The 9,390-nt window shown below is 42.3% G+C and overlaps 1 long non-coding RNA gene across 1 annotated transcript; it reads right to left on the bottom strand.

Moving 5' to 3' along the window:
- Positions 1-2,867: 2,867 nt before the first annotated feature.
- On the bottom strand, positions 2,868-9,077 carry LOC138657588 (uncharacterized). The gene is made up of 5 exons (XR_011317077.1): positions 8,490-9,077; positions 8,320-8,409; positions 6,065-6,414; positions 4,294-4,392; positions 2,868-3,121 (listed from the first exon to the last, which is right to left on the bottom strand). It is a non-coding gene; the product is annotated as an uncharacterized lncRNA (long non-coding RNA).
- Positions 9,078-9,390: the final 313 nt, after the last annotated feature.

Below are 9,390 nucleotides of genomic sequence, written 5' to 3'. Positions count from 1 at the left end.
TTGTCTATTGCTGGCTGCAGAAAGAGTTAAATGAGAATCCATCAATCAGTTTATTACGTGTTTTTCCTACTTCTCAGCTAGCCAAAGTTCAGCTCAATTTTCATGTGGTCATAAATCATCTGAGAGCAGCTCAGAGGATGGATCATAAGCATTACATGCAGCCCCGTCAGAATGAGCTCACTGACATATTCTCAGTTAACTTGCATTAGAGAACGTAGAGGCTGTAGAAGGCAAACGCTGCATGATTTGTTAATAGATTCATCTATATTTTCTAGGAAAGAAAACAAATGATGGCAGAAGTATAAAGATGTAATAGGCGGCATCACAAAGCGCAGACTTTATCCCATTAACATTCCTGTGCCATTTCACGTGTGACAGCCGCCATCACACAACTGTGAAGATAGAGAAAACTTTCCTGTTACGTTTTGCCTGATTTGTTACTGATCGTTAAAACTGCGGGACTTTCCCAGGGAAGATCCAACATCAAAGTATCTGTGTACATTGGGATTTGGTTACAATATGAATCATTAAAGCCTACAATGATGTTGTCACCCGGTAAACGGCAATAAAGGGGCAGGACGGCGTACTGGAACCCGCACCTGTTCCTACCACTTAAATGGGCCCTGGCTTTCCCTTATCTCGGGGGTACCTATGATGGTTAGGAGGCCCGAGCCGCCAGCGTATCTCTGTCTCCTGTGCAGGCCCTATCAGGGGCCCCCTCTCCCCCCCAAAGGAGGTGGACTGCACCAGTGTAATAATACAACAAATAACAGGGTATACAGACAAGGTAACTAAAAGACTCAAACTCACCAAATGCTCACACAACCACACAGAGGAAACACAGAGTGGGAAGAGAAGGAATAAACTTAGGAAGGAAAACAGGTTTAACATGCAACCAAAACTGCAGACACCAATCTCTGTAAATAAACCTCCAACACCAACACTACGCTCCTTCAACCTCCAAGCCAGGCAGTAGAACTGATCACTGACACTAGCTGAAGTCAGGACTGGGTCTATATAGAGGATCAGATTACAAAATCCACTTCAACTGAGAGACCCAGCTCTCAGCAACTTAACAATAAGGTTAACTCCTGCACTGCTGGCACAAAGCAGCTAGGTCAGAATACAGGTGAAGAGCGTCTGTTCACTGTGTGTGAACGAGGCCAAGAGCGCTGCGGTTCTCTGGAACCTCTCTGTCACGGTAGCCCCGTGACAGATGTGATTCAATGAGGAGAGTGCATCTTCCACGCAAGGCCACAGATGGACACCGGCCAGTGGGACGTCCATTTGTATCGGTAGTTTCAATGATTGACTACATTACGCCCTTTCCCTCTAAAGCTCCGACCACTTTTCAAAAAGTTGTCGAAACTGACAAACACTGTTGAAAAAAGTAACAAAATTTGCCACATTTTTGCCTGACATCAAATAGTGCAAAACCTTCTGTATACTACATCAGAATTCTGGCAAAAACCGTCTGTCCAGGACACGGTGACGTGATGGACACACAGGGGAAAGGATCGTTACCGTATCAGAACTGTGTCTGGTAACGAGCAGAGCAACAGGGTCCACCACAAGAGCACAACCGACCTATAGTCACTAGAAAGGCATTCTGGCAATTACTACAGAAATACTAGGCATAAAGTGTACGAAAAAGGAAAGGAAGGGAGGAAAGGAGGGAGGGAGGAAAGAAGAAAGGAAAGAGGAAGGAAGGAAAGAAGGAAGGAAGGGAGGAAAGAGGAATGAAGAGAGGAAAGAGGAAGGAAATGATGGAAGGAAGGAAAGAAGGAAGGGAGGACAGAGGAATGAAGAGAGGAAAGGACGAAGGAAGAGAGAAAAGAAGGGAGGGAAGGAAGTGAGTAAAGAAGAAAGAAAAGAAAGAGGAAGGAAAAAAGAAGGGAGTACAGAAAGAAAGAAGGGAGGAAAGAAGGTAGGGATGGAATAAAGGGACAAAAGAATAAAGGAAGGAAAGAGAAAGGGAAGGAAGGAAGGAAGGAAGGAAGGAAGGAAGGAAGGGAGGAAAGAAGGGAGGAAAGGAAAGAAGAGAGGGAAGGAAGGGAGGAAAGAGGAATAAATGAGAAGGAAGGAAAGAAGGGAAGAAAGAAAGAAGGAAGGGAGGAAAGAAGGGAGGGAAGAAAGGCAGAAAGAAGGAAGAGAAATGTAGGAAGAGAAGGAAGGGAGAAAAGAAGAAAGGAAGGAAAGAGGAAGGAAGGAATCCATGGAAGGAAACAAAGAAGGGAGGAAAGAAGGTAGGAGGGAAGGAAGGAAAGGAGAGAGAGAAAAAGAAAGAAAATAAAAAAGCAAAAGGGAAGAAAGGAAGCAAAGGAGGGAAGGAGGAATAAAGGTAGTGATGGAACAAAGGGACCGAAGAATAAAGGAAGGAAAAAGAAAAGAAAGGAAGGAAGGGAGGGAGGAAAGAAGAACGGAAGGAAAGAGGAAGGAAGGGATGGATGGAAGGAAGCAAAGGAAGGAGGAAAGAAGGAAGGTAAGAAATAAGGTAGGAAGGGAAGGAAGGAAAGGAGGGAGGAAATAAGGAAGGAATGGAGGCAAGGAAGGAAACAAAGGGAAGAAAGAAGAAAGGAATGGAAGGAAGGGAAGGAAAGAAAGAGACAAAGAAGGAAAGAGAGAGGAAGGAAGGAAGGAAAGAAAGAAGGAGAGAAAGAAAAAGGAAGAAAATAAAAAAGCAGAAGGGATGAAAGGAAGCAACGGAGGGAAAGAAGGAAAAAGAAGGAAAGAGATAGAGAGACAGAGATATCAGCAAAATATAAAAGAATCTGAATATAAAATGTACACAAACATTAGCTCCCACATGTCACAAAAAAGAGGCAATATTTATTTCAACATCCGAACAATTAAGAAATGTACGGCCTTAAAACCACAGGTATGAGAAACAATGAAACTGTGCCAGGGATTGAATTGGGGAGGAAGTCGGGGTCTCCTATATACTGTGATAATAGTAAGAAGTGTCACCCCCACACTGCATCGTCCGCTCGTGGTTTCTTCCCCTGAGTCCCGCTCCGATTCTTTGCTCCTATTAGAACATGCGACTTTCCTCAATGTCTGCAGCTCGGTGTCGGGGGAACAGGCGGTTTTCATTTGGCGCAGTCCGTAGGCAGAATCCCCGCTGGAAGGAAATCAGGAGGAATTTAGAAACAATAATATTGCCTGGAATATGGGAATCACAGACAATTTCCCATCTGTCCTCAATGCATCATGTAAACAAAACACCCGGAGGAACATCTGAGCGTCTCCACCACCCACATCTGCCACTGTCATGAGATTTTGAAGGCGATGTCCCCTAATTTAGGGACAGAAAAAAATCACCAAGGAAAAACAATGGGAAAGAAGTTGTCCAGCATCAGAAAAACATTGCTACTTTTTAAAAAACAGCACCACTTTTGTCTACAGGTCGTTGGTGGTACTGCAGCTCAGCCCTATTAATTTCAATGGAGCTGAATAGAGATGAGTGAATCGATTTGTAAAATATTAAATATGTTCATATCTTCATTTTCAGGATTTCATTTGCATGGAGCATTTGGAGTGCGAGGTACGACACTGATAGCAATGACTACAGAGGCGGCACCAGCATAAGAAATCAGGCGAGGGCCTAGGAAGGGTAAGTATAGTGTGATTTTTTAAATTCATTTTCTATATCTTTTTAATTATATTTGTTTATTTGATCTGTTACTTATTTTTTTATTTGATTTTTAATTTATTTTTAAAGTTTTTTACTAATTTTTTATTTGATTTTTTAAATTTATTTTTCTATTTGATTTTTTTACTTGTTTCCTCTCCTACATTCTCCTACCATTTCTTCTTTATACCATCCCTCCATACGACTCAGTCTCCATACTGTGCCACCTCCCACTTGTCTTCCTCATACTGTCTAAATAGATAGATATACATAGATATATAGATAGTAGATAGATGATAGATAATAGATAGATAGATAGATAGATAGATAGATAGATAGATAGATAGATAGATAGATAGATAGATAGATAGAGAGTTTTGCTCAAAAGTTTACTTACCCCAGCAGAATTTTGGCTTTCTTGGCCTTTTTTTCAGAAAATATGAATGATAATACCAAAACTTTTTCTCCACTCATGGTTAGTGGTTGGGTGAAGCCATTTATTGTCAGACTACTGTGTTTTCTCTTTTTAAATCATAATGACAACACAAAACATCCAAATGACCCTGATCAAAAGTTCACACACCCTGGTGATTTTGGCCTGATAACATGCACAGAAGGTGACACAAATGGGTTTGAATGGCTACTAAAGGTAACATCCTCACCTGTGACCTGTTTGCTTGTAATCAGTGTGTGCATAAAAGCTGAGTGAGTTTCTTGGATCCAGACAGACTCTTGCATCTTTCATCCAGCCACTGACGTTTCTGGATGTGAGTCATGGGGAAAGCAAAAGAATTAAAGAACTGTCAATGATCTACAGGAAAAGGTAGCTGAACTGTATAAAACAGGAAAGGGATACAAAAAGATATCCAAGGAATTGATAATGCCAGTCAGCAGCGTTCACAGTGATTAACAAATGGAAAATCAGGGGCTCTGTAAAAACAAAACCACGGTCAGGTAGACCAACAAAAATGCTCCACAACTGCCAGGAAAATTGTTTGGGATCCAGAAAAAAAACCACAAATAACATCAGCTGAAATACTGGACTCTCTGAAAACTAGCGGTGTGGCTGTTTCAAGATGCACAATAAGGAGGCACTTGAAGAAAAATGGGCTGCATGGTCGAGTCGCCAGAAGAAAGCCATTACTGCGCAAATGCCACAGAGTATCTCACCTACAATAGGCAAAACAGCACAGAGACAAGCCTCAAAACTTCTGGAACAAGGTAATTTGGAGAGATGAGACCAACACTGAACTTTTTGGCCACAACCATAAACGTTACATTTGGAGAGAGGTCAACAAGGCCTATGATGAAAGGAACACCATTCCTACTGTAAAGCATGGAGGTGGATCGCTGATGTTTTGGGGATGTGTGAGCTACAAAGGCTCAGGAAACTTGGTCAAAGTTGAAGGAAAGATGAATGCAGCATGTTATCAGCAAATACTGGAGTCAAATTTGCAATCATCAGCCCAGAAGCTGCGCATGGGACGTACTTGGACGTTCCAACATGACAACGATCCAAAACACAAGGCCAAGTCGACCTGTCATTGGCTACAGCAGAACAAAGTGAAGTGACCCGATCTCTCTTTATTCAGGGCAGTGCAAAGTTCTAAAATAATATAAGAGTACATATATATATATATATATATACTAGATGGTAGCCCGATTCTAATGCATCGGGTATTCTAGAATATGTAAGTAGTTTATTTATGAAAATTTTAGAATAATACACTGGATACACAGGATTCGGCCGGCCGAGACCAATTAGCGAAGCGTGGTTCAAATCCCGCGCCAATTCGCGGCTGGACTGCGCCTGTCGCTGATTGTTCGCGGCCGGCCACGTAGTATATAGCACAGTCACATAGTATATAACAGCCCACATAGTAAATAGCACAGCCAAGTAGTATATAGCACAGCCACGTAGTATATAGCACAGCCAACGGAGTATATAGCACAGCCCATGGAGTATATAGCACAGCCCACGGAGTATATAGCACAGCCCACGGAGTATATTGCACAGCCCACGCAGTATATTGCACAGCCCACATAGTATATTGCACAGCCCATGTAGTATATTGCACAGCCCATGTAGTATATTACACAGCCCACGTAGTATATTGCACAGCCCGCGCAGTACCACGCACGCAGTATATAACACAGGCCACGTAGTGTATAATACAGGCCACATAGTGTATAACACAGGCCACATAGTATATAGCACAGGCCACATAGTATATAGCACAGACCATGTAGTATATAGCACAGCCCACGCAGTATATAGCAGCCAATGTAGTATATAGCAGCCCAGCCCACGTAGTATATAGCAGCGCAGCCCACGTAGTATATAGCAGCCAACATAGTATATAGCAGCCTACGTAGCATATAGCAGCCCACGTAGTATATAACACAGCCCAACCAGTATATATGAGCCCATACCTTGTCCTCCCAGCCAGGCTCTGCATTCCCCCGCAATCCTTTGTTCCAGGTTGCAGATGCTGCACACTTCCTGCTTGGCGATGCTTGGCTCATTCTCCGGGCACTGGATGGGTCGGAAGTCACTCTGCTCTGCGTATCCATGGGGACGGATTGTGGGCAGCTCTCCAGCAGCTGCAAAAGTCCCAGAGCTCCGTGCTGCCTCCTCTCTTCTATCGTGCACCTCGGACCGCAGATGCTTGCCTCAGGGGCCGCATGCAGGCAGCCTGCCCCTAACGCCGGCCCTGAATGGGCCCCCCTGTCTCGCCAGGGCCCCGGCACTTGCCCGGGTACGCCGGATGCTGACGCCGGCCCTGCAAATAGTGATTTATAGTAAAAGTTTCTCCAGATATAGGATGCCAAAGGAGGAGCCCGTCAACATACCCGTGTAGCTAATACAGTTCAAGTAAGGGTAACACCCTGTGGCTTGTCTACCCATCATATTAGTTTGCGCCTTCACTTTACTACCAATACCATAATGTACCAGTCTATCCTTTATGTTCTTTGCTCTTTTAAAGGAAACAATTGCTATTCCTCCACATTTGGGAGACAATTACCTAACATAGGCCAATGATGTCTAATGATCTTTACAATATTGTAGAGTATATCAGAGTAAATTGTATCTCTCTGTCCAAATTATTCAGAAATTCATGGAACAATTGGAGTTCAGATATTGTGCCAGACCATAGGAGGAAGATGTCGTCTATGTACTGCCACCACCCCAGGACTTTATGGAAGTGGGGTGATACACAAGCAAGATTCTCCTCCATGGCCGATATTGTTAAATTTGCGTAAGCGGGCGCCAAGTTTGCACCCATGGCGGTACCCCATTCTTGTTGGTAAAAAGTGTCACCGAAAAGGAAATAATTGTTTCTGAGTACCACTTCCAATGATTGTAAAAGAAACTCAATTGACTTTTTGCTATATGAGGTAGTACACAACATTCTATATGTAGCAGCCAAGCCCTTATCATGATTAATGTAAGTATAAAGTGAAATTACATCAAATGATGCTAAAATTATTTCATCATTTGTATCCAACACAAATGAATTTATATCTTTAGCTAAAGGATCTAGTATTTTGTCAAGGAATGTACCTATTCGGCTGAAAATGGAGTCACTACCCGATACTATCGGGCATCCCGTAGGTTTATGTAAAGACTTATGTATTTTGGGAAGTGTATTTGTGACAGGTGTAACAGGGTGTTCAATCAATAAGTATTTGTACAAGTCATCATCTATATTTCGATCCCTCTTAGCTCTATCTGGTATAACTGAAGTCTTCAACCTTCTCCATAATTTTGAATTTAGGATCGCATTTTATTCTACTATAGACATTACCATCAGATAGTTGTAATTCTATCTCTGAGATATAGTCTTTTGTATCAATGACGACAACACCACCACCCTTATCCGCAGGTTTGATGGTGATGTTGCCGTCATGGGCCAGTTCTCACAGGGCAGTATTTTCTGCATGAGTAGGTCCATATATTTACATAATCTTATTTTTTTTATTATTATCTTGCTATTATTATCTGCCTATGTTGCTGGCCGGGGGCACGGCGCGGTTAGCGCATGCGCAGTTAAGTATTGCCTATTCCCTTTTTGCAAATGGCGATGTCCCTGTTTGGATATTGCCGCGCATGCACGGGAGTAGCGCTCTTTGATTGGAGGGGAGTTGTCATGCGCAGTAGGCGGCAATGGATGCCGAGAATGACGCGATATTATATGGCCGTACATGCACTTTGTATTCTATGTAGATGGCTTCTTACACATTTATACTAATGTCCGAATATCATGTAAACTTTTCATGATGTTTCTTAACTATTGCATATCTAATCTATTAATTATGTAAATGTATACACCTATACGGTGGACACTGTCATTTGTTTGTTGCTTGAAAAAGGCTCACATCTTCGAGCGGAAACGTCACCACTTTGGGCTATTAAATAGCATTTTTTTCCACCTTTAACTGGTGTGCTGCCTCCATTTTTTGTCTTTTATACAGAGGTTTGGTCGTTACCCAGGTACGCTGCCTGCCTGTTGCTGTTTTCTCGCTTTCTTTTTCTAGATAATAGATAGATAGATAGATAGATAGATAGATAGATAGATAGATAGATAGATAGATAGATAGATAGATCGATAGATAGATAATAGATAGAATTTCACTGTACAATCTCTCCATATTTTACTTTTTAACTCTATTAGTGAGAGTTATACCCTGTAAATCCCGATTTGTCACCTATGAGACGTTCTTCATTATATAAGCCGTTCCCTCTGGATCTCATCTTACTTAATGTAATATTTGTTCTGGAGAAAAAGAAAGATTCATTTCACTTATTTTGATAAAGTATCAAGAAAGGAAAACTTTACTCATTCTCCGGGTTTACTTTGCTGTATCTCGAGCTGTTCATTAAGGGTTCATCTCCTCGTAATCCCACCATCAACTCTTTTTACTTAAGAACCTGGCAAGATGTCCGATGGCTAAAATTCAGAAAGAAAAGCCATTAATAATAATAATAATACCGTCTTATAAACAGTCACTCACAGAAATGTTCTCCAGATGTGGGGTTTATAACCGAGGTTCAGACGTAAATCCCAGTGGTGCCAAGTGGTTCAGACTCCGGGGTCACGATGACAATTTTATATACTGCGACTTCATGTCCACATGGTGCAGAGATCCATGAAGCAGAGGCGAGAAAGCGACTCAGCAGAGCAGGCTCATCCATGTTGCAGAGCTTAAAAGTATAGGCGACAGTAAAGGAGATGTAGAGTAACAGTATAGCAAAACACAGCAGAATTGAGTAAGTCAGATTAGCATTAATATAGCAGAGCCCAGCAGTGTAGTAGAGTTGATTATATCTGTAATCGTATGCAGGTACTGAGTGTGTCACCATGGAACAGACAGACCAACTGTTGAGGGGAATTTATTAACAGGAGTTAGATTCTCCCCGCAGGGAGTAAACAGGGGGTTAATAGAGATAACGCAAACAGTGTTATGAAAGGCAATTCAGTACCAAAATGGACATAGCGGTCAGAGCACATACAGTGATCTGACAATAACCCAAAATCATAGAACGAGCTCTGAGACGTGGGAACTCTGCAGACCGCAATCCCTAATCCTCTCCAAACAACACTAGAGGCAGCCGTGGATTGCGCCTAACTCTGCCTATGCAACTCGTCACAGCCTGAGAAACTAACTAGCCTGAAGATAGAAAATAAGCCTACCTTGCCTCAGAGAAATACCCCAAAGGAAAAGGCAGCCCCCCGCATATAATGACTGTGAGTTAA

This window comes from Ranitomeya imitator, chromosome 1, assembly GCF_032444005.1.
Source record: "Ranitomeya imitator isolate aRanImi1 chromosome 1, aRanImi1.pri, whole genome shotgun sequence".
Taxonomy (NCBI): domain Eukaryota; kingdom Metazoa; phylum Chordata; class Amphibia; order Anura; family Dendrobatidae; genus Ranitomeya; species Ranitomeya imitator.
The sequence above is the reverse complement of the archived record's forward strand: the minus strand, read 5'-3'. Positions and strand labels throughout refer to the sequence as shown.